At 38.6% G+C, this 24,927-nt stretch overlaps 1 pseudogene; it reads right to left on the bottom strand.

The window, feature by feature from the left end:
* Positions 1 to 1,753: 1,753 nt before the first annotated feature.
* On the bottom strand, positions 1,754 to 2,660 carry LOC122916519 (annotated as a pseudogene).
* Positions 2,661 to 24,927: the final 22,267 nt, after the last annotated feature.

The raw sequence follows: 24,927 nt of genomic DNA, 5'->3' as shown, positions 1-24,927 counted from the left end.
GCCTATTTGTGATCTCTGTCTGTCAAATAAATAAATAACATATTTTTTAAAATAAAGTAAAATAAAATAAAATTAAGATGTTAAAAAGATTTTATTTATTTCAGAAAAAGAGCATGAGCAGGGAAAGGGGCAGAGAGAGAGGGAAAAGCAGACTACTTACTGAGCAGGGAGCCCATCATGGGATCTATCCCAGGACTCCAGGATCATGACCTGAGCCAAAGGCAGATGCTTAACCTACTGAGCCACACAGGCAACCCTGTCTTTTGCTGTCTTAATGGAAGACCACTGAACTGGAAGAAAAAGACTCAGGGATTTTGAAAAGGTCATGACTTGTAGGGTGTGGGAAGATTGTGTAAGTCCTTGTGCTAGCTGATGACATGAAAAGGAAAGAGGGTTTCCTCAGTGTCCATGCTTTTTATTTTATTTTTTATTTTTTTTTTAGTGTCCATGCTTTTTATAAGGATAGATGGGATCTGGTGTAAATATTGCAAAAAAAGCCTGTATCCTGAGAGTATAAATTCTGCACTGGGAACATATATCAAAATCTAAGGAACAAACATTTTCAAATGCAATGTAGCCATACAAGAGGTCAAGAAATCCTTCCTTTTGAATATTTCATACATCAGTTATGCATGAGGCAGCACAAACAATCCTTCACTTTATCGCTTACTGACTCCCTTGTGTCCAACAAGGGACCTCTCCTAAGGAGTCAGGAGAGAGTAGGCCACCAGGGCTCTCCTCCATTCCTCTGTGCCCTCCATCCTCTGGGGATAACCTTCAGAGTAATGAGAAATCTGAGGGACATCCTCTCCCATGTACATACCAAGTACTCCCTTTTACACCATAAAGCAGGTGAAATGGGATGGCAAGGAGTGATGGCAAGAGAAATGGGAAAAGTCTCAATTATAGTAACAGCAGGAATAACAATTCTTGAACCCTGAGGAAGATATTGTTGGTGTTTGCCAGGTCCCATTTCACAAGTTTCATGCAGAAGTTTGTGTGAAAGCGAAAACTCAATTCTTCCAACTTGCCTAATTCATGTCATCTTTGCTTTCCAGTCTCCTTCCTAATTCACCTCCCTTCTCTATCTTTTGACCCTCATTGTGCCCTGTTAACTGATCTCATGGCCTATCTAATGCTGATAAAATCTTAGAAATATTTTGTTCCTTTCCCTCTGTTCCCCCATAGTGTCTGAAAACATGACATCCTAAAACATTTTCCTTATCATCTTTCAATTTCTTCCTCCCTGCTACAGTATCCCATTACATATTAAATTATTCATTTAGACATGTTCCCATATCATTAGATTTCCTCTAGTTTGAGGAGGAGGGTATTGATATGACTGGGGAAAACCATTCATTAAGAACCAATGGACAATAACTATCTTGGTTGTACCAAAAGTTTATTATCTGAGTAAATAAAGCAGATATGAACTACCTCATAACACATGGAGACTAATGAAATGTATAGGGTGTATTCCTTCATGTCATCTCCGCAAAATAGCCCAGGGAATACATAGTGAGGCCATGGTCAAATCCTGTTTACATAACAATGGTGTTTCATTATGAAGCAATGATTTCTGTCCACATGAGGGTTCTTCTCTATACTTTGGGGAAGATTTGGCCTTGTTGGGGGGTGAAAGAAGTCCCCACCCCCACCTACAGAATATAAGACCTGAGGCCCATTTGCTATTCAGTTAGGCTATTTGATCCATCTCTATGACATCTTCTTAGCAAGCTCTCTAATGGCCTATTCAAGATAATTTAGCATCATTGGCCACTGTATTAATGAATTGCAAATGTAGAAAGTAGATTTTTCAAAAACTTGAGAGAGTGGATGAGAATCCTCCATTCCAGGAGCAATGGCATTCACCACACTTCATAGCCTTGGTTGCTATGCTGCATCCTTCACAAATAACAAGAAATTCAAGGACTTGGTAAAACTCTTGATCTCCTCCACAGACATGCCAAGCTTCCCAGCAATAACTGCAGATGACTTCTAGTTGAAACCAAAATAGCTCTAGTAAAAGTTCAAGCACTTTTCCTGCTGGGAAAAATCAAAGCCATTAAAGGAGGCCATGAAGGCACTAAATGTCAAAGTATATCATTTCAGGGCATCCAGCATGATCTTTTCCTTAACAAAAGCTCTTTTTGTCTCAATGGAAATACCAGACAAATTGGGCAACAGGAGCACAAAGGTGTAGTGCTTATAAATAATGGGCTCCTTCAGCAGAGTCTCCTCCAGCATTGGGAAATCAAAGTCATCCAAATAAAAGTTGGGAGACCAAGAAGATGCATGGCTCAGGCACTCTAATATTGCTGAGATTAGCCAGGAAATTTTCTCATATCTGTTGTAGCACTCTCTCCTTTTTGAAGGACTTGGATTTTCATTTCTCTTCATTATATAAATCACTCTCCACATTGGTTCTAATAAAGTAGAACTTATTGTCAATCTTCTTGATTTGGGGGAGTGGGCAGCAAAGCAACAGTGAGGTAAAATGGTGAAAAAGAAAAGATGATGAAGAAGTCATAGGTAGGAAATTCCACCATTTCTAGATATGCATGTTGAAGGAAATTGGAAGTTCCAGTTCCGGGCAGGTCCCAGAAGGTAACTTTAGGATATTTTGGATGTTGATAGGGGGTTTCTTCATGGTATTCCATAACTCCTGTCCATTGAGTCATAGGAATCATTAGCATAGAAAACAAGTTAGAAACTACTTAGTTTCTTCTGTAACAGTGGACATAAGCCATCAGGAAAAATTTATCAGAGTAAGATGAATAAGTGAGAGAAACGGAATGGGCTGTTGAGACACTGTCATTTCCCTATGAATATGGCTTTTATGGAGAGGTTCCATTGGAAATCTCACATGAGGGGAGCTAACTGTGCTGAGGCCTCTCAAATGGGACTCCAGCCTGGCTGTTTCCATGGGCTTCCCCAGTTAATGAGGTTGGATGTTGTAAGGACCCAATTTGATGTAACTTTGCCTCATTCTTATTTATTGCCTACTGTTACCTTCATCTATGAGTAGATTCCTTTCTTCTTCTATTTCTATTAGGATTCTATAATAATAGTGAACTTTTGTTCAAAATAAATATAAAAAAGGCAACTCAGGAAATTCCTAAGGTTTCTGAAGCTCTGTGCCAGGAACCAGGGAGAAAAACTAAATATGCTCTTGATTAGCTTCACTCCCTATACAGTTTGGGCAGTCGAAGGTTAACAGGTGAAACATGAGTGCCACCTCCAGGATTCAGGTCTATGTTCATACTCAGGTCTGAATTCATATTCTGCCTGGCCTGGAGACTATAGCCTGGTTAGGATGGCCTCTCAGACATCACTGAGAAGCCTCCTGTCTGGGGTCCTGTGCCCTCCTCTCATTCATGTTGCCAAAAACACACCATATCAATGGCCGTGGTGGCTTTCAATTTCCCTTCCTGGTAATGGCTATGTTTCTCAGAAAGGGAGCCCTCAGAACTTTGATTTCACTTTCTGTTCTTGGAAATGCAGAGCTATGCAATGTGATGGCTGCTTTTTCACTACTGGCCAGATTCCTGTGAGGATGGAGTAGAGGCCAAAGATGATTTAATTCCTGCCAACTCCTCACAGGTAGTGTAGACATTTGGGGTGACAGTCAGCTCTTTATTCTCTGCAATGACTCCACCAGCACATGGGACTGGTTCCATTGCAAGGTCAGTCCATGCAGAGGAGTGCTACTGCTGTGGGCTGCAGGGAGCACTTCAACCAGGCTCAGCATTTCCTGAGCTGCCTGGAGACATATTCAGAGATCAACTCTGAAACCAGAAGTATCCTTTCATTCAGGAGCTGGTAAGCAATAAATCACTTCAGATTGAATGCAGGTCTAAAAACAGAATTATAGACCTGTAGGCCTGAGGTTGGGAGAGTCTTCATGGTTGAGTTTTGGTCCTGTGTACTTGAAAGTCTGAAGTGCAGGATATCTGGTGAATGGCTTAAGCCAGTTAGAGAATTTAACTATTTGGGCCATTTTCAGAGGCCAGTTGGAGAACAGACTTTATTCCTGTGAGCTGCAGTAGGATCATGTGAATGTCAGGACTGTCAGTGTTTAGGGCTTTCCACAAGAACTTCTAGGTCAGACAGCCCTCTTTTCATGCCTAAATACTTTCCTTGGGGAGACAATGCATACATATCTGTTAAAAAACAAAATTCAAATCAATAAATTTTAAACTATGATTGGTTTTATTAAATAAGTCATGGATTAAGCAGCATGTTATCTAGCAAATATAGAGGATCTCCACTGAGCCGTAGGAAAGGAAACATTTTTAAAGGAAGAAAGGAAAGGACAAAAAAAAAAGAAATTATTAGCAAAGAATCCATTGTTTTAGTCAAGACTGCTCTCCTAAGGGGAAGGGAAAAGGCCTATCAGCAAATTTCTGGGTGCTGATCTGGAAATACCTATGTTGACTGGTAAAAGTGTACTTTACTGAAAGAGTAAAGCTGTAGTTAGTTTAGGTATTAGGTCTTGGTTTACTAAGTCAAAGCCTTAACTTAAGTGACTCCTATGGTCCTGTGACCTATGGCTCTTTTTCACAGTTCTCTCCTTTTATTCAGTTCCCTCTTCCACTATTCCCCCTTTTGATCAACTCTCAGCTTATGTGATCAAAGTGTAAACCACTTTCAGCTACCATTCAGTGGTTCTCTCAACTTTTGCTGCTCCTTTGCATGGTATTCATGTGTCATAATGTTTTTGTTTAATCTCTGTGATAGTCAGAAGTGATAACTTTGGGTGCACAAGTTTGGTATCAGCTATCCCTCTACATTCTTTTTCTGATGTTCCAGTCTCAGGGAGATTATTTGTTTAGCATACATTTAAAATTTTTAAGAGTATATAGTGTACCTGGGAGATGATTGTGGTTTTTATAAACAGATAATTTTCCATGGTTAGAGTGCACATTGAAACCATGGTCTCAAGATCCAAATGCTCAAAATTAAATTAAGTCAAAGAAAGACCCCACTCAAATAGTCATCTTTTTAAGCCAACTGTCTTGCTCAGTGATCTTACATAGTTGTGTAACTTCCCCAGAAGTGTTAATCTGGATGCACCAGATGGTGTTTGTAACACTACAGACAGCTCTTGCTCACCTAAAATATAATCAGGGGATATATATTTTTTTAAGGTTTTATGTATTTATTTGACAGACAGAGATCGCAAGTAGGCAGAGAGAGAGAGGAGGAAGCAGACTCCCTGCTGAGCAGAGAACCTGACGTGGGGCTCTATCCCAGAACTCTGGGATCATGACCTGAGCCAAAGGCAGAGGCTTTAACCCACTGAGCTACCCAGGCACCCCAATCAGGAGATATCTTATTGTCAAGAGAATCTTTGGCCAGAGAGTCTAAGAATCTTTGTTGGGTGGCTCCTGCCTTAGCAATATCTTTTGGATTCTGCAATATCTTTAGGAATTAAGGAAAGTTTCTGGATAAAATTATTATGTAAATTTACTCATAACCAAGGAAACCTGGCCCCCCCAAAGAAAGCTAATCCTGAGTCATGAATGACTCCTGATTGGTCTTATTTATTTAACTCAATGGTATGAATCCAGGAGAGTCAACCAATGAGAAGTTCTGATTTGCTTCAGAAAGGTTATGAACATAATGTGATTTTCTCTTAACTTAAAATAAAAGGTTGTTTTAAATTCTGGAGTTTACTCCCCTTCTTAGCAAGGGGATGGATCATATAGCTGAGGGTATTATTTTTCTAGGACTATGCCAGAGTAAAGGAGAGAAAAAGATGAAGAAAAAGTTTCACTTTAGTTAAAGTATGAAGACTTGATATTTTGTTTCGGATGAAAGCATTCTACCTCAGTGTCAGCTACTTATCTTCCTATTCAGTTGATATAGAGATTTCTAGCATATGTACAGGACCAGGTGTCAGGTAAAGCCTTCTTTAGCTGTGAAATGTGTACCCAAGATTCAACACCTTCTAGTTTTCTAACAGTGTTAGTGGTGGGAGCACTTGGTAAAATTCCTTTCAATGGAGTTCAAAAACTATATTCTTCTGATGACAATTCCACAATACCCAGTCACTAGGCTCTAGACTATAATCAATAGGATCCTTTGAATTGGGATCTGGAAAGACATCTTTACCTGTTGATGATAGACCTAATGATAAAACATTAGAGATTTTGCCATAGTTGGTCATGCTAACAGGAGAAAACAAGGTAGCAGCAGAAAGTTGTACACCAGTAGACATTGGTCTGCCAGTGACTATGTTGTGTGAGGTGAGTTTACATAGCTGAGGAGGGTACTGCAAACAGCCAGCAAGTCCAAAAGCAACACTTCAGGACAGGGAAGTCTGATAGATCTGGCTAGTTTAAAAATTTTAAATTTGAAGATCCCATTAGTTTTTTCAACCTTGTCCGATGATTGAGGGTGATAGGGCCCATGATGATTCCAAGAAGTTTGCAAAGTTTTTGTTAAAGGTGGTATAATATGTCCAAAGAAATAGATGCCTGGATCACTGAAGATTATAGAAGGTATATGCCATGTGGGAAGCACATTTTTTCACAGATTCTGTGCCACTGTGAGGGCATCAGCCTTGCCAAAGGGGAAATCTTCAATATATGTGAAAAACATACATAGAACATCAAGAATATATTGATAATCTGTCTGAGGTATTAGATGAATAAAAACCATCCTCAAGTGTTCAAAGTCCAGAGGAAATAGGCATGAGGCCTCTGGGGGCAAAACTAATTTTTCTGGATAATGGACTGAACAAGTCAGACATTGCTGGTAGACTGTTTCCATAATTTTGTAGAAGTTTTCCCACTAATGTCTAGTCATTATTTGGATCATATTAAATGTGCTATGATGGATGAAGGAATTAAAAATCCAAAAAAAATGGAATTTACCAGGGAGTCTGGAAGAATCAACTGGCTGCCTTACATTTCCCAAAGCCATGACTGTTCAACCTACAGTCATGGTTTATCTATCTCCTTTTCTCTGATTCAGTAGCAGAGGGTTGCATTGTTACCCTGGCATCAGAATGGCAGAAATCTCACAATGAGGGGACATTTTTGCAGCAGCAGAATGGATGTTACCCACATGTGCCACAATCTGTATAGATTCCTTTGTTGGCTGCCTTTGCATGAGAGTCAGCTGGGGCATTTTCCTAGTACTCTGGTGTAGTTCTTTTACTGTGATCCTCGGTTTTAATGACAGCAGTTTCAGAAGGTAAGAGAGCAAAAACATAATACTAGGATGTGTCAAATTTCCAGTAACTTCACATGTATTTTGTTTTCTAAGAGGATAACCTAAATGGTAAGGAAACTTTCACAACCTATTACCAGAACTAGATCAAATTTAAAAACAAATAAACAAAAACTTTGTCCCTTTAACTGATAGTAAACCAAATTCTAATTTTGTACCAGCTTACTTTTTTATTAGAACATATTCTTTCCAGTGTGAGTCAGTCCTGATCATGAATAAATTCCTTTCCAAAGGAATATTTTTTACAATCTTTCTACAACTTTCAACTGCCTTTAAAAAAGTGCTTCTCTAGACCACACACATTTTCTTTAATTAAAATCCCATGTCCTATTTTTCTTTCATTCAGAGATGTTTCCTTTTTTTATTTTTAGTAACTTTAACCACACACCTTAATTAGAGTTCTTAACTCTTAGGAACTTTAATTTCTAGGACAAGTAAGTAGTAAGCACTGGCTAACTGTGTGTTATACCAGTATTCTTTAGATGGCAACTTTATAAATATATTTCATAATTTCTGGTAACATGAGCTTTTTGACAGTATAATCTCTCAATAAACACACCAAAAAAAGTTTACCAACAGACCTATATTTACCTTTAGTTCCCCTGTTATTACAGGGACCCAAAATTAGAGAAATCAATGCTAAGTAATTAATGTTTCATAATTTTATCATATCTGTAAATGACCTGGATATTTAGTGAATTTAAACTGTTACTTAATCTAACTCATTGAAACTTTAAGGGTTTTGTTAGTCAAAAAGATTTGGAGAAGGGCAAAAAAAAAAAGGTGGGGGGAGAGGAAAGCAAACCAGAAGAGATTCTTAGCTATAGAGAACAAACTGAGGGTTGATGGAGGGATGTGGGTGGAGGTGGGCTAAATGGGTGATGGAAATTAAGGCAAGCACTTTTTTTTTTTAAATTTGGCTTCATGCCCACTGCAGGATCCAACAGGGGGCTTGATCTCATGACTCTGTGATCAAAACCTGAGATATCAGGAGTCAGATGCTTAACTGACTCATGCACTGTTGGACTGATACACTGTTGGTCCCCAAAGAGAGCACTTATTATAATGAGTAATGGGTATTATATGTAAGAGGTAAATCACGAAATTCTACTCCTGAAATCAATATATGTTAACTAACTAGAATTTATTTTTTTCTTTACTTAAATTCAATTAGCCAAGGTATAGTACATCATTAGTTTTTTATAATAATGTTCAGTAATACTGGATATTTACCCCAAAGATACAGACATAGTGAAAAGAAGGGCCATTTGTACCCCAATGTTTATAGCAGCAATGGCCACGGTTGCCAAACTGTGGAAAGATCCAAGATGCCCTTCAACGGACGAATGGATAAGGAAGATGTGGTCCATATACACTATGGAGTATTATGCCTCCATCAGAAAGGACAAATACCCAACTTTTGTAGCAACATGGATGGGACTGGAAGAGATTATGCTGGGTGAAATAAGTCAAGCAGAGAAAGTCAATTATCATATGGTTTCACTTATTTGTGGAGCATAACAAATAACATGGAGGACAAGGGGAGTTAGAGAGGAGAAGGGAGTTGAGGGAAATTGGAAGGGGAGGTGAGCCATTAGAAACTAAGGACTCTGAAAAACAATCTGAGGGTTTTGAAGGGGCGGGGGTGGGAGGTTGGGGGAACCAGGTGGTGGGTATTAGGGAGGGCACAGATTGCATGGAGCACTGGGTGTGGTGCAAAAACAATGAATACTGTTAGGCTGAAAAGAAATAAAAAATTTTTAAAAAATAATGTGCAGTAATTCATCAGTTCAGTATAACACCCAGTGCTCATCACATCACGTGCCCTCCTTAGTGCCCATCACCCAGTTACCCCATCCACCAACCTACCTCCCTTTCTGCAACTCTGAGTTTGTTTCCTGGAGTCAAGAGTCTCATATGGTTTGTCTCCCTCTCTGATTTCTTCCCATTCATTTCTCCTCCACCCCATTGTCCTCTGCACTATTCCTTATGTTCTACAAAAACAACAAAAAAATTTTGGAAATTATTTAAAATTCTACTTGAAATCTTTAAAAATTTTATTGGAACCAGTCAATCAATATACTTGTTCTTAACAACCATAAAATGAGTAATCAGACAGCATGAGATATCAAAGTCAATTATTCTCCAAAGCTTTTTTAAATTTAATTTTTATGTTTATTATTTTATTTTATTTTTTAAGTATTTAATTTTATTTTTATTATTTTTTAAAGTTTTATTTTAATTCCAGTAGGGTTAACATAGTGTTACGTTAATATCAGGTCTACAATATAGTGATTCCACAATTCTATACATTATCAACAGGATAAGTGCATTCTTAATCCCCATCATTTGTTTCACCCATCCCCTGCCAAACTCCCCTCTGGTAACCCTCAGTTTGTTCTCTACAGTTAAGAGTGTGTTTTTTTAGTTTATGTCACTCTCTCCTTTTTTTTTTTTCTTCTTTTCTCGCTTTGCTAACTTATTTTGCTTCTTATAGTCCATATAAGAGTGAAATATTGAATTTCTTTCTCTGACTGATTTATGTGACTTAGCACTATACTGTCTTGTCCCATTCACATCTTTGCAAAAGGCAATATTTCATTGTTTTTATGGTTTACTAATATTCCATTACCCACTAGTGCAATAATTGGATGATACTGTAGTTTTATTTTTAATTTTTGAGAATCTTTCATACTGTTTTCCATGGTGGCTATACCAGTTTGCATTCTCACCAAGAGTGCACCAGAGGTCCTTTTCCTAAACATCTTCCCCAACACTTTTGTTTCTGTGTTTTTAATTTTGGCCATTTTGACATGCATGAGGTGATATCTCATTATGGTTTTAATCTGCATTTCCTGATGATAAGTACTGATGAACATCTTTTCATGTGTCTGTTGGCCATCTGGCTGTCATAGCTGTTCACATCTTCTGCTTATGTTTTAATTGGATTATTTGTGGGGTTTTTATGGATTTATTTATTCTGGTAGGGAGGGGCAGACAGAGAGAATCTTTCAAGCAGACTTCCCACTGACCATAGAGCCCAATGTGGGGTTTACTCTCACAATCCATGAAATCATGACCTGCGCCAAAAACAAGAGTTTGGTGCTCAACTGGCTGAGTCACACAGCCACCCCTGTTTTTTGTGTCTTAAGCTGTATAAGTTACTTTTATATTTGGGGTACTAACTCTTTTTTGCACGTGTCATTTGTATCTGATCCCATTCAGTAGTTTGTCTTTTGATTTCCGTGATGGCTTATGTTGCTGGGTAAAAGCTTTTCATTTTGATGTCGTCCCAATCATTTATTTTTGCTTTTGCTTCCCTTGCTGCAGGAGACCTATCTAGAAAAATATTCCTATGACCGATGTCAGAGATATTACTGCCTATGCTCTCTTCTAGAATTTGTATGGTTTCAGGTCTGACATTTAGGTCTTTCATCCATTTTGATTATATTTTTTGTATGGTGCAAGATAGTGGTCCAATCTCATTTCTTGGCATGTAGCTGTCCAATTTTCCCAACACCATTTGTTGAAGATACTGTTTTTTTCCCTTTGCATAGATTAATTGAGCATATAATTGTGAGTCTGTTTCTGGGCTTTCATTCTGACCATTGATCTTGCATCCATTTTTGTGCCAGAACTTAATTGTTTTGATTACTATGCTTTCTTGGGATACCTTGAAATCTGGAATTGTGATTTCTCCAGCTTTTTTTCTTTGTTTTCAAGTTTGCTTTTGCTAATCAGGTTCTTTTGTGGATCAAATTTTAGGATTACTTTAGAATTTGCAGGGGGTCTATTTTTGGTATTTTGATAGGGCTTGCACTGAATCTGTAGATTGCTTTGGGTGGTATGGTGTTTTAATTATACTAAATTTTCTAGTCCATGAGTGGGGTGTGTCTTTCCATTTGTTTGTGTCATCCTCAGTTTCCCTCATCAGTGTTTTATAGTTTTCAGGATATAGGTCTTTTGCCTCCTTGGTTAAGTTTATTTCTAGTGATTTTTTTCTGTGTGGCATACTTGTATATGGGATTGTTTTGTCAATTTCACTTCTTGATACTTCATTATTAGTGTATAAAAATGGGACAGACTTCTGTATATTCATTTTGCACCTTGTGACTTTACTGAACTCATGATCAATTTTAGTAGTTTTTTGGTGGACTCTCCTTGGTTTTTTATATATAGTGTCATGTCATCTGCACATAGTGAAAGTTTTACATATTCCTTATCAATTTGGATGCTTTTTATTTCTTTTTCTCATCTGATTGCTGGGGCTAGGACTTCCAGTACTATGCTGCATAAAAGTAATGAGAATGGGCATCTTTGTTTTGTTTCTGATCTCAGAGGGAAAGCTCTCCAGTTTTCAGCATTGAGTATGATGTTTGCTGTGGATCTTTCATAGATGACCTTGTGATGTTGAGGTATGTTCCCCTAAGCCTACTATGCTGAGAGCTTTTATCCTGAATACATATTGTTTTTTGTCAAATGCATCTTCTTCATCTATTGAAATGATCTTATGGTTTTTATTCTTTCTCTTGTACACATGATGTATCAGTGGCGATTGATTTACAAATGTTGAATCATCTTTGCACCTCCAAAATAAATCCCACTTTATTTTGGCAAATGATTTTTCAGTGCATTTTTGGATTGGGTTTTCTAATATCTTTGAGGGTTTTGCATTTATATCCACCAGAGATCTTGGTCTGTAGTTTTTTGTTTTGTTTTGTTTTGTTTTTTGTTCTTTGTTTTTTGTTTTTTTGTTTTTACAGTGTCTTCATCTGCTTTTCACCTCAGGGTAATGCTGGCCCTTAGAATGAATTTGGAAGTTTTCCTTCCTCTTCTATTTTTTGAAATTGTTTCAGAAGAATAGGTTAGTAACTCTTCTTTAAATGTTTAATAGAATTCCCCTGTGAAACCATATGGTCTGGGACTTGGTTGGGAGTGTTTTGTTCCTGATCTCAATGGGAAGGCTGCAAGCTTTTTCCCATTGAGGATGATATTTGCTGTGGGTCTTTCATAGATAGATTTGATGAGGTTCAGGAATGTTCCCTCTATCCCTATACTTTGATTAGTGATTCCATTCCATTGCTAGATATCAGTCTGTTCAAATTTCTATTTTTCCTTGAATCAATCTTAGAAGATTATAGGTGTCCAGGAGTTTATCCATTTCTTTTAGGTTGTCCAATTTGTTGGCCTATATTAAGGCCTATTACAATTAAGTCCAATAACAATTATTCATAATACTCTCTTACAATCTTTTAAATTTCTCTGATGTCAGTTGTTATTTCTCTTCTTTCCTTTCTGATTTTGATTTGTTGAGTCCTCTTCTCTCTCTCTCTCTCTCTCTTTCTGATGAGTCTGGCTAAACATTTATCAACTTTGTTGAGCTTTACAAAGAACTTACTCCTGGTTTCTTTGACCTTTTCTATTATTTATCCATCTGGTTTTTTAGTTTCTCTTTTTTAAAAAGATTTTATTAATTTATTTTTGTATTTGAGACAGAGAGAGAGAGCATGAGCAGGGGATGAGGGGTGGTGGAAAGGGAGAGGGAGAAGCAGACTCCCTGCTGAGCAGGGAGCCTTATGTGGAGCTGGATTCCATAACCCTGGGATCATGACCTGAACTGAAGGCAGATGTTTAACCAACTAAGCCATCCAGGCACCTTGATTTTATAGTTTCGGTTTTGTTTATTTCCAATCTAACCTTTATTATTTCCTTCCGTGTACTGTTATTGGGTTTTGTTTATTGTTTGTTTTACAGCTTCTTTAGGTGTAAGGTTAAGTTGTTTATTTGAGGGTTTTTGGTTTTTCTTTTAGTTCTTGACCTAGGTCTGTATTGCTGTATCTTCCCTCTTAAAACAGTTTTTGTTTCATCCCAAATATTTTTGACAATTGCATGCTCCTTTTCATTTATCCCCATGTGGTTTTTTTCCTCTTTGATTTCTTAGTTGACCCATCCATTGTTTGTTAGCTTTTATTTAACCTCCATGTATTTATGTTCTTTCTAGACTGTTCTCTCAGACTTGACTTCTGGTTTCATAATGTTGTTGTCAGAAGAAATGCATGTTATGACTTCAATCTTTTTGACTATGTTGAGATTTGTTTGTGGACTAACATGTGATCTATGCAGAATGTTCCATGTAACCTAAAAAATAATGTGATTCTGCTATTTTAGGAAGCAATCCTCTGAATATATCCATTACAACCTTCTAGTCCAACGTGTCATTTGATGCAAGGGTTTCCTTGTTGATTGTTTGGACAATATACCCCTTGATGTCAGTGAGGTGTTCAAATCCCCTACTATTATTGTATTCCTTTTGATTATTTCCTTCATTTCTATTAATAGGTGGTTTACATACCTGGGTGCTCCAATGTTGGGTTCATACAAATTGTGATTGTTGTATCTTTTTTTTTCACTAAAAATTTCATTTATTTATTTTCAGCATAACAGTATCATTATTTTTTCACCACACCCAGTGCTCCATGCAATCCATGCCCTCTATAATACCCACCACCTGGAACCCCGACCTCCCACCCTCACCCCCACCAGTTCAAACCCCTCAGATTGTTTTTCAGAGTCCATAGTCTCTCATGATTCACCTCCCCTTCCAATTTACCCCAACCCCCTTCTCTCTAACTCCCCATGTCCTCGATGCTTTTTGTTATGCTCCACAGATTAGTGAAACCATATGATAATTGACTCTCTCTGCTTGACTGATTTCACTCAGCATAATCTCTTCCAGTCCCGTCCATGTTGCTACAAAAGTTGGGTATTCATCCTTTCTGATGGAGGCATAATACTCCATAGTGTATATGGACCACATCTTCCTTATTCATTCATCCGTTGAAGGGCATCTTGGTTCTTTCCACAGTTTGGCGACCGTGGCCATTGCTGCTATAAACGTTGGGGTACTGATGGCCCTTCTTTTCACTACATATGTATCTTTGGGGTAAATACCCAGGAGTGCAATGGCAGGGTCATAGGGAAGTTCTACTTTTAATTTCTTGAGGAATCTCCACACTGTTCTCAAAGAGGCTGCACCAACTTGCATTCCCACCAACAGTGGAAGAGGGTTCCCCTTTCTCCACATCCCCTCCAACACATGTTGTTTCCTGTCTTGCTAATTTCGGCCATTCTAACTGGTGTAAGGTGATATCTCAATGTGGTTTTAATTTGAATCTCCCTGATGGCTAGTGATGATGAACATTTTTTCATGTGTCTCATAGCCATTTGTATGTCTTTTTTGGAGAAGTGTCTGTCCATATCTTCTGCCCATTTTTTGATATGATTGTCTGTTTTGTGTGTATTGAGTTTGAGGAGTACATTATAGATCCTGGATATCAGTCTTTTGTCTGTACTGTCATTTGCAAATATCTTCTCCCATTCCGTGGGTTGCCTCTTTGTTCTCTTGACTGTTTCCTTTGCTGTGCAGAAGCTTTTGATTTTGATGAAGTCCCAAAAGTTCATCTTCGCTTTTGTTTCCTTTGCCTTTGGAGACATATCTTGAAAGAGGTTGCTGTGGCTGATATCGAAGAGATTACTGCCTATGTTCTCCTCAAGGATTCTGGTGGATTCCTGTCTCACCTTGAGGTCTTTTATCCATTTTGAGTTTATCTTTGTGCACGGTGTAAGAGAATGGTCGAGTTTCATTCTTCTACATATAGCTGTCCAGTTTTCCCAGCATCATTTATTGAAGAGACTGCCTTTTTTCCACTGTATATTTTTTCCTGTTTTGTCGAAGATTATTTGCTCATAGAGTTGAGGGTCCATATCTGGGCTCTCTACTCTGTTCCACTGGTCTATGTGTCTGTTTTTATGCCAGTACCATGCTGTCTTGGTGATCACAGCTTTGTAGTAAAGCTTGAAATCAGGTAACGTTGTATTTTTGTTTTTCAGCATTTCCTTCACGATTCAGGGTCTCTTCTGATTCCATACAAATTTTTGGATTATTTGCTCCATCTTTTTGAAGAATACTGGTGGAATTTTGATCAGAATGGCATTAAAAGTATAGATTGCTCTAGGCAGTATAGACATTTTAATAATGTTTATTCTTCTGATCCAAGAGCATGGAATGGTCTTCCACCTTTTTGTGTCTTCTTCAATTTCTTTCATGAGTGTTCTGTAGTTCCTTGAGTACAGATCCTTTATCTCTTTGGTTAGGTTTATTCCCAGGTATCTTATGTTTCTTGGTGCTATAGTAAATGGAATTGATTCTCTAATTTCCCTTTCTGCATTTTCATTGTTAGTGAATAAGAAAGCCACTGATTTCTGCACATTGACTTTGTATCCTGCCACATTGCTAAATTGCTATATGAATTCTAGTAGTTTGGGGGTGGAGTCTTTTGGGTTTTCCATATAAAGAATCATGTCATCTGCAAAGAGAGAGAGTTTGACTTCTTCATTACCATTTTGGATACCTTTTATTTCTCTTTGTTGTCTGATTGCTGTTGCTAGGCCTTCTAATACTATGTTGAACAAGAGTGGTGAGAGGGTCATCCTTGTTGTGTCCCTGATCTCAACGGGATGGACGCAAGCTTTTTCCCATTGAGGATGATATTTGCTGCGGGTCTTTCATAGATAGATTTGATGAAGTTCAGCAATGTTCCCTCTATCCCTATACTTTGAAGCATTTTAATCAGGAACGGATGCTGGATTTTGTCAAATGCTTTTTCTGCATCAATTGAGAGGACCGTGTGGTTCTTCTCTCTTCTCTTATTAATAATTAATTAATAATAATTAGTAATTAATTATTAATAATTAATTCTCTTATTGATTATTAATTAATTAACTCTTCTCTAATTAATTCTATCATATTGATTGATTTGCGAATGTTGAACCATCCTTGTAGCCCAGGGATGAATCCCACCTGGTCATGGTGGATAATCTTTTTAATGTGCTGTTGGATCCTGTTTGCTAGGATCTTGTTGAGAATCTTAGCATCCATATTCATCAGTGATATTGGTCTGAAATTCTCCTTTTTGGTAGGGTCTTTGCCTGGTTTGGGGATCAGGGTAATGCTGGCTTCATAGAAAGAGTCACGAAGTTTTCCTTCTGCTTCAATTTTTTGAAACAGCTTCAGGAGAATAGGTGTTATTTCTTCTTTGAAAGTTTGGTAGAATTCTCAGGGGGAATCCGTTAGGTCCTGGGCTCTTGTTTTTTGGAAGTTTTTGATTACCGCTTCAATCTCGTTACTAGATATTGGTCTATTCAGGTTGTCAGTTTCTTCCTGATACAATTTTGGGAGTTTATAGTTTTCCAGGAATGCATCCATTTCGTCTAGGTTGCTTATCTTATTGGCATATAACTGTTGATAATAACTTCTGATGATTGTTCTTACTTCCTTGGTGTTTGTTATGATCTCTCCCTTTTCATTCATAATTTTATGAATTTGGGCTTTCTCTCTTTTCTTTTGGATTAGTGTGGCCAATGATTTATTGATCTTATTGATTCTTTAAAAAAACCAGTTTCTAGTTTCATTGATACGTTCTACTGTATCTCTGGTTTCTACCTCATCAATCTCAGCTCTAATCTTGATTATTTTCCTTCTTATGTGTGGAGTTGGTTTTATTTGTTGTTGATTCTCCAGTTCTTTAAGGTGTAGAGACAGCTGCTGTTTCTGGATTTTTCCATTTTTTTGAGGGAGGCTTGGATGGCTATGTATTTCCCCCTTAGGACCACCTTTGCTGTATCCCAGTATTGGGTGAGTCCCGATTTGTGACCCAGTAATGTGGTCTATTCTGGAGAAGGTTCCATGTACACTTGAGAAGAATGAGTATTCTGTTGTTTTAGGGTGGAATGTTCTGTATATATCTATGAGGTCCATCTGGTCCAATGTGTCATTCAATGCTCTTGTTTCTTTATTGATTTTCTGCTTGGATGATCTGTCTATTTCTGAGAGAGGCGTGTTAAGATCTCCAACGATTAGTGTATTCATACCAATATGACTCTTTATCTTGATTAACAGTTTTCTTATGTAATTGGCTGTTCCCACATTGGGGGCATAGATATTTACAATTGCTAGATCATCTTGGTGGATAGTCCCTTTAAGAATGATGTAGTGTCCTTCTGTATCTCTGACTACAGTCTTTAAAGATTATTTATTTATTTATTTATTTGACAGAGAGAGATCACAAGTAGGCAGAGAGGCAGGCAGAGAGAGAGAGGAGGAAGCAGGCTCTCTGCTGAGCAGAGAGCCTGATGCGGGACTCGATCCCAGGACCCTGAGATCACGACCTGAGCCGAAGGCAGCGGCTTAACCCACTGAGCCACCCAGGTGTCCTGACTACAGTCTTTAGTTTAAAATCTAATTTGTCTGATATGAGAATCGCTACCCCAGCCTTTTTTTGAGGCCCATTGGAATGAAAGATTCTTCTCCATCCCTTCACGTTCAGTCTGGGTGTATCTTTAGGTTCAAAATGGGTCTCTTGTAGACAACATATGGATGGGTCCTGTCGTTTTATCCAGTCTGCAACCCTCTGCCATTTTATGGGCACATTTAGGCCATTCACATTGAGGGTGATTATTGATAGATACGTTTTTATTGACATCGTGTTACCTTTGAAGTCTTTCTTTCTGTAGATTGTCTCTATATTTCTGTTCAATGCTATTCTTGGGCTTTCTCCTCCTTTAAAGAAGCCCCCTTAATATTTCCTGCAGTATTGGCTTTGTGGTTGCATAGTCTTTTAAGCCTTGCCGGTCCTGGAAACTCTTTATCTCTCCATCCATTTTGAATGTCAGTCTTGCTGGATAAAGTATTCTTGGCTGCATGTTCTTCTCATTCAGTGCCCTGAATATATCTTGCCAGCCCTTTCTGGCTTGCCAGGTCTCTGTGGACAGGTCTGACGTTATTCTGATGGCTTTCTTCGTACGTAAGGATCTTCTTTGTCCTTGCTGCTTTCAACAGGTTCTGCCTACAATTATAATTCTTCATTCTTACTATTAGGTGTCTCGAGGACTTTCGAGAATCTGTAATCTTGGGGGGAAACCTTTCAGCCTCTAGTACATAAATGCTGGTTCCATTTACGTGATTTGAAAATTTTTCATGAAGAACTTGTTCCACTGTATCTTCTAGACTTCTTTCTTTCTCCTCCCCTTAAGGGATTCTAATAATTCTGACATTGGAACGTTTCATGGCATCATTTATTTCCCTGATTCTGTTTTTGTGGCTTCTAAGCTGCTTGTTCCAGGCTTTCTCCTGATCCTTTCTCTCTGTCTGCTTGTCCTCCAGATCACTAATTCTATCTTCTGTCTCAGTTACTCTAGCGTTGAGAGAATTTAGATTAGGTTGGAACTCATTGAAAGCATTGTGAAGCTCCTCCCTGGTAGCTTTCAGCTCTTGCCTAATACTGAAAACATGATCTCTGGTCGTTTTCAGTTTGGCCCTAATAAATTCCATTTGGTTACCCATGGCTTTCTCCATCCTAGCTATTGCTTGGATAATTGTTAGCCTGAATTCTCTTTCCGACATATTGTCTATGTTGGTAGCCATTAGCTCTGTTGCAGAAGATCCATCCTCTGTATTTTTCTTCTGTTTGGCTTTCCTCCTCCTAGTCATTTTGGTGAGAGATGGCTGAACGAGTGTAGGTGTAGCTGGGTGTATCGACTGTGGTGCAGTCAAGGTGCACCCTGGAATGCTTCTGAGCAATCAGGGTTCCCCACCCAAATGAGTGGAAAAAGAAAAGGAAAAGAAAAAAAGGTGAGATAAAAGAGAAGGTTTAGCCCAAATGGGCCCCAAGGTAAGATTTATGAAGTATACAAACTGACACAGACAAACAAAAAGACTGATAAAAGTATATGACAAGAGAAAAAAAATAATATATATATTTGCATATATATATGCAAATAAAGGAAGAACCTTGTTAAAAAGAACCCCAAGTTTAAGATTTATATACTATCAGGACAAACACAAAAACACAGAAATACTGGTGGAAGAAAAAGATGGGAGAGTGGTTGTAAATTCTCAGTGTGGGTGAGGAAGGTTGTTTTGATTCTTCCTGGATGTATGTTGATATCTTTGTTAAAGGACTCAACTTTCAGAGCTAAGGGAGGATTAGGAATTGGTTTACCTATAGGGGTGGCATTGATTGGGGAAAGAGGATTACCTTGTAGTTTAACTCTATATGAATATTAGAAAATAAAAATTTAAAAAAGGAATAAACTAAACTAAAATTTTAAAAAAAGAAATTTAAAAAATAGAAATGCAAAAGGAAAACACAGGTGTATGTATCAAAAAGTTCAGGTTAGAAGGTTATTATGGAATTTGATGTACTGGACATCTCACTGTGACAGTAAATAGGTTAAAAAATTATCTATATAATAATAAAAAATTAACTATATAAAAAAATGAGCCAGAAAAGTGGGATCAAATTAATAATAAAAATTGTTCTATGAAGTAGTGGTGGTTGTTCTCTTGTCGTTTTTGTTTTGTTTTGTTTTGTTTTTTTCCTTTCCCGGTTGGTTTTCTGGGGCAGGGGCCTGCCACATGGGTTTTCAGTCCCTGAAGTTCTCTCAGCTAAGTCCTCCTGCCCCCTCAAGGGGGTGGGCTCTGAGGAAACTGGTTTTTTCAGGCTTTTGTTCTCTGGAGGTTTTTATATTTGTTCACTTTTGTTTTTCTCTTTTGCCTTGACTGCTTTTGATGGTTTTTGTAGGTTTAGAGGAAAGCAAACTGCACCCTGACCTCCCTCTCAGAGAGAAGCCTCAGTCCGGCTGCAGAGCCCATATAAATCCCCCCTTGGCCGCTGGCAGAGCAGGTTCCCAGTAGCGGTCCCTGGGGACTCAGGATTTTTTGCTTGTACCCAAAACCAGGACAGTGGCGGCTGTCTGGGCAGCTCCAGACTGCCAGAGAAGTTCCAAGCAGTGATCACACACTGAGATTTTCCCGCTGGCTCGGGCTTGGAGTGCCTGGTCTTTCCGGTCCAAGAGCACCCAGCTGGTGCCTGTGTGCACCTCTCTCAGGGAAGGGCGCGGGGTACGACTTCGACTCTGATGGCATGGCAGGGCACTCGCGTGGGGACTGCAAAAAGGCTGTGCTTCTGTTGGCTGGTGAGGCTCCCAGCCCCTCACGGAGCCAGGCGCCACGTACTCTCAGGCGCGCTGGTGGTTCAGGGACCAAGACCTGGTTTCTCTGCTGCACTCTCTCTGGCTCTGTGCCAGGGGTGGCTGTCCTGGTTCTGGGGACTTAAGCCCCTGACCCTAACACCCCGATTCCTGCAATTTCCCCCCCGGTGATCCTTTGCTCTTTTTGACTGCTTTCTACCAGACTCCCGAGTTAATGCTAATCCCCAGGCGCAGGGCACTCTCGTATTGGGATATTACTTTCCAACGGGTCGCCTTTGGTGGCTCCCTCCCCCTTTTGTTTATCTTCCAATATCAGTCCAACTTTCCCACTCTGCTTTACCTGCCCACTGGCGTCTTCTGCTCCGGTAGAGATCCAGACATGTATAATTCCGATCTCAGGCTGATTTCGTGGGTGATTGGAGATCTTTGGAAGGTAATCAGCTCACTTTAGGGTGCAGGTTGAACGGGCGCCTCCTCCTACTTCCCCGCCATCTTGTATTCCCACCGATTGTTGTATCTTCTTATTGGATTGTTTTGTCTATGATTATATGTGTCTTTCTTTGTATTTTTCTACAGTCTTAGTTTTACAGTCATTTTGCCTGATGTAAGTATTGCTACAGTGGCATTCTTCTTACTTCCATTTGTAAGATAAATGTTTCTCCTTTCCTTTGCTTTTAACTTGCATAAGTCTTGAGGTCTGAACTGAGTTTCTTGTAGGCAGCTTAAACACGGGTCTTGTTTTTTATCCTTTCATTCACCTATGTCTTTCGTTTGGCGCATTTGGTGTTTGTTACAAAGTCATTATTGATACGTATATTCCTTTTTTTTTTTTTTTTTTTTGGTATTGTCAGATGTTTCCTTTTTTTATTTTTTATTTTTTATAAGCATATAATATATTTTTATCCCCAGGAGTAAAGGTCTCTGAATCACCAGATTTACACACTTCACAGCACTCACGATAGCACATACCCTCCCCAATGTCCATAAACCCATCCCCCTTCTCCCAATCCCCCCTCCCCCCAGCAACCCTCAGTTTGTTTTGTGAGATTAAGAGTCACTTATGGTTTGTCTCCCTCCCAATCCCATCTTGTTTCATTTATTCTTCTCCTACCACCTTAACCCCCCATGTTGCATCTCCACTTCCTCATATCAGGGAGATCATATGATAGTTGTCTTTCTCCGATTGACATATTTCGCTAAGCATGATACCTTCTAGTTCCATCCATGTCATCACAAATGGCAAGATTTCATTTCTTTTGATGGCTGCATAGTATCCCATTGTGTATATACACCACCTCTTCCTTATCCATTCAACTGTTGATGGACATCTAGGTTCTTTCCATAGTTTGGCTATTGTAGACATTGCTGCTATAAACATTCGGGTGCACGTGCCCCTTCGGATCACTATGTTTGTATCTTTAGGGTAAATACCCAATAGTGCAATTGCTGGGTCAGTTCTATATTCAACATTTTGAGGAACCTCCATGCTGTTTTCCAGAGTGGTTGAACCAGCTTGCATTCCCACCAACAGTGTAGGAGGATTTCCCTTTCTCCGGATCCTCACCAGCATGTCATTTCCTGACTTGTTAATTTTACCATTCTGACTGGTGTGAGGTGGTATCTCATTGTGGTTTTCTGTATTTCCCTGATACTGAGTGATGTGGAGCACTTTTTCATGTGTCTGTTGGCCATCTGGATGTCTTCTTTGCAGAAATGTCTGTTCATGTCTTCTGCCCATTTCTTGAGTGGATTGTTTGTTCTTTGGGTGTTGAGCTTGATAAGTTCTTTATAGATTTTGGACACTAGCCCTTTATCTGATATGTTGTTTGCAAATATCTTCTCCCATTCTGTCAGTTGTCTTTTGGTTTTGTTAACTGTTTCCTTTGCTGTGCGAAAGCTTTTGATCTTGATAAAATCCCAATAGTTCATTTTTGCCCTTGCTTCCCTTGCTTTTGGCAATGTTCCTAGGAAGATGTTGCTGTGGCTGAGGTCGAAGAGGTTGCTGCCTGTGTTCTCCTCAAGGATTTTGATGGATTCCTTTCTCACATTGAGGTCCTTCATCCCTTTTGTGGTGTAAGGAAATGGTCCAATTTCATTTTTCTGCATGTGGTCATCCAATTTTCCCAACACCATGTATTGAAGAGGCTGTCTTTTTTCCATTGGACATTCTTTCCTGCTTTGTTGAAGATTAGTTGACCACAGAGTTGAGGGTCTATTTCTGGGCTCTCTAGTCTGTTCCATCGATCTATGTGTCTGTTTTTGTGCCAGTACCATGCTGTCTTTATGATGACAGCTTTGTAATAGAGCTTGAAGTCCGGAATTGTGATGCCACCAACTTTGGCTTTCTTTTTCAATATCCCTTTGGCTATTCGAGGTCTTTTCTGGTTCCATATAAATTTTAGGATTATTTGTTCCATTTCTTTGAAAAAAATGGATGGTACTTTGATAAGAATTGCATTAAATGTGTAGATTGCTTTAGGTAGCATAGACATTTTCACAATATTTGTTCTTCCAATCCATGAGCATGGAACATTTTTCCATTTCTTTATATCTTCCTCAATTTCTTCATGAGTACTTTATAGTTTTCTGAGTATAGATTCTGTACCTCTTTGGTTAGGTTTTATTCCTAGGTATCTTATTGTTTTGAGTGCAATTGTAAATGGGATTGACTCCTTAGCTTATCTTTCTTCTGTCTTGTTGTTGGTGTAAAGAAATGCAACTGATTTCTGTGCATTGATTTTATATCCTGACACTTTACTGAATTCCTGTACAAGTTCTAGCAGTTTTGGAGTGGAATCTTTTGGGGTTTCCACATATAGTATCATGTCATCTGCGAAGAGTGATAATTTGACTTCTTCTTCGCCGATTTGGATGCCTTTAATTTCCTTTTGTTGTCTGATTGCTGAGGCTAGGACTTCTAGTACTATGTTGAATAGCAGTGGTGATAATGGACATCCCTGCCATGTTCCTGACCTTAGTGGAAAAGCTTTCAGTTTTTCTCCTTTGAGAATGCTGTTTACAGTGGGTTTTTCATAGATGGCTTTGATAATATTGAGATATGTGCCCTCTATCCCTACACTTTGAAAAATTTTGATCAGGAAGGGACGCTGTACTTTGTCAATGCTTTTTCAGCATCTATTGAGAGTATCATATGGTTCTTGTTCTTTCTTTTATTGATGTGTTGAACCACATTGATGATGTTGTGGATGTTGAACCAACCTTGCAGCCCTGGAATAAATCCCACTTTGTTGTGGTGAATAATCCTTTCAATGTACTGTTGAATCCTATTGGCTAGTATTTTGGTGAGAATTTTCTCATCTGTGTTCATCAAGGATATTGGTCTGTAGTTTTTGTTTTTTTTTTTTTGATGGGATCCTTTTCTGGTTGGGATCAAGGTGATGCTGACCTCATAAAATGAGTTTGGAAGTTTTCCTTCCATTTCTATTTTTTGGAACAGTTTCAGGAGAATAGGAATTAGTTCTTCTTTAAATGTTTGGTAGAATTCCCCCGGGAAGCCGTCTGGCCCTGGGCTTTTGTTTGTTTGGAGATTTTTGATGACTGTTTCAATCTCCTTATGGTTATGGGTCTGTTCAGGCTTTCTGTTTTTTCCTGGTTCAGTTGTGGTAGTTTATATGTCTCTAGGAATGCATCCATTTCTTCCAGATTGTCAAATTTGTTGGCATAGAGTTGCTCATAGTATGTTCTTATAATTGTCTGTATTTCTTTGGTGTTGGTTGTGATCTCTCCTTTTTCATTCATGATTTTATTTATTTGGGTCCTTTCTCTTTTCTTTTGGATAAGTCTGGTCAGGGGTTTATCAATCTTATTAATTCTTTCAAAGAACCACCTCCTAGTTTCGTTGATTTCTTTTTTTTTTTTTTTTTGGTTTCTATTTCATTGATTTCTGCTCTGATCTTTATGATTTCTCTTCTCCTGCTGGGGTTAAGGCTTCTTTCTTGTTCTTTCTCCAGCTCCTTTAGGTGTAGGGTTAGGTTGTGTACCTGAGACCTTTCTTGTTTCTTGAGAAAGGCTTGTACCACTATATATTTTCCTGTCAGGATTGCCTTTGCTGTGTCCCACAGATTTTGAAACGTTGTGTTTTCATTATCATTTGTTTCCATGAATTTTTTAAATTCTTCTTTAATTTCCTGCTTGACCCATTCATTCTTTAGAAGGATGCTGTTTAGTCTCCATGTATTTGGGTTCTTTCCAAATTTCCTCTTGTGATTGAGTTCTAGCTTCAGAGCATTGTGGTCTGAAAATATTCAGGGAATGATCCCAATCTTTTGATACTGGTTGAGACCTGATTTAGGACTGAGGATGTGATCTATTCTGAAGAACGTTCCATGTGCACTAGAGAAGAATGTGTATTCTGTTGCTTTGGGATGAAATGTTCTGAATATATCTGTGATGTCCATCTGGTCCAGTATGTCATTTAGGGCCTTTATTTCCTTGTTGATCTTTTGCTTGGATGATCTGTCCATTTCAGTGAGGGGAGTGTTAAAGTCCCTTACTATTATTGTATTATTGTTGATGTGTTTCTTTGATTTTGTTATTAATTGGTTTATATAGTTGGCTGCTCCCACATTAGGAGCATAAATATTTAAAATTGTTATATCTTCTTGTTGGACAGTTCCT

Source organism: Neovison vison, chromosome 1, assembly GCF_020171115.1.
Source record: "Neovison vison isolate M4711 chromosome 1, ASM_NN_V1, whole genome shotgun sequence".
In the NCBI taxonomy this organism is placed as follows: Eukaryota; Metazoa; Chordata; class Mammalia; order Carnivora; family Mustelidae; genus Neogale; species Neogale vison.
The sequence above is the reverse complement of the archived record's forward strand: the minus strand, read 5'-3'. Positions and strand labels throughout refer to the sequence as shown.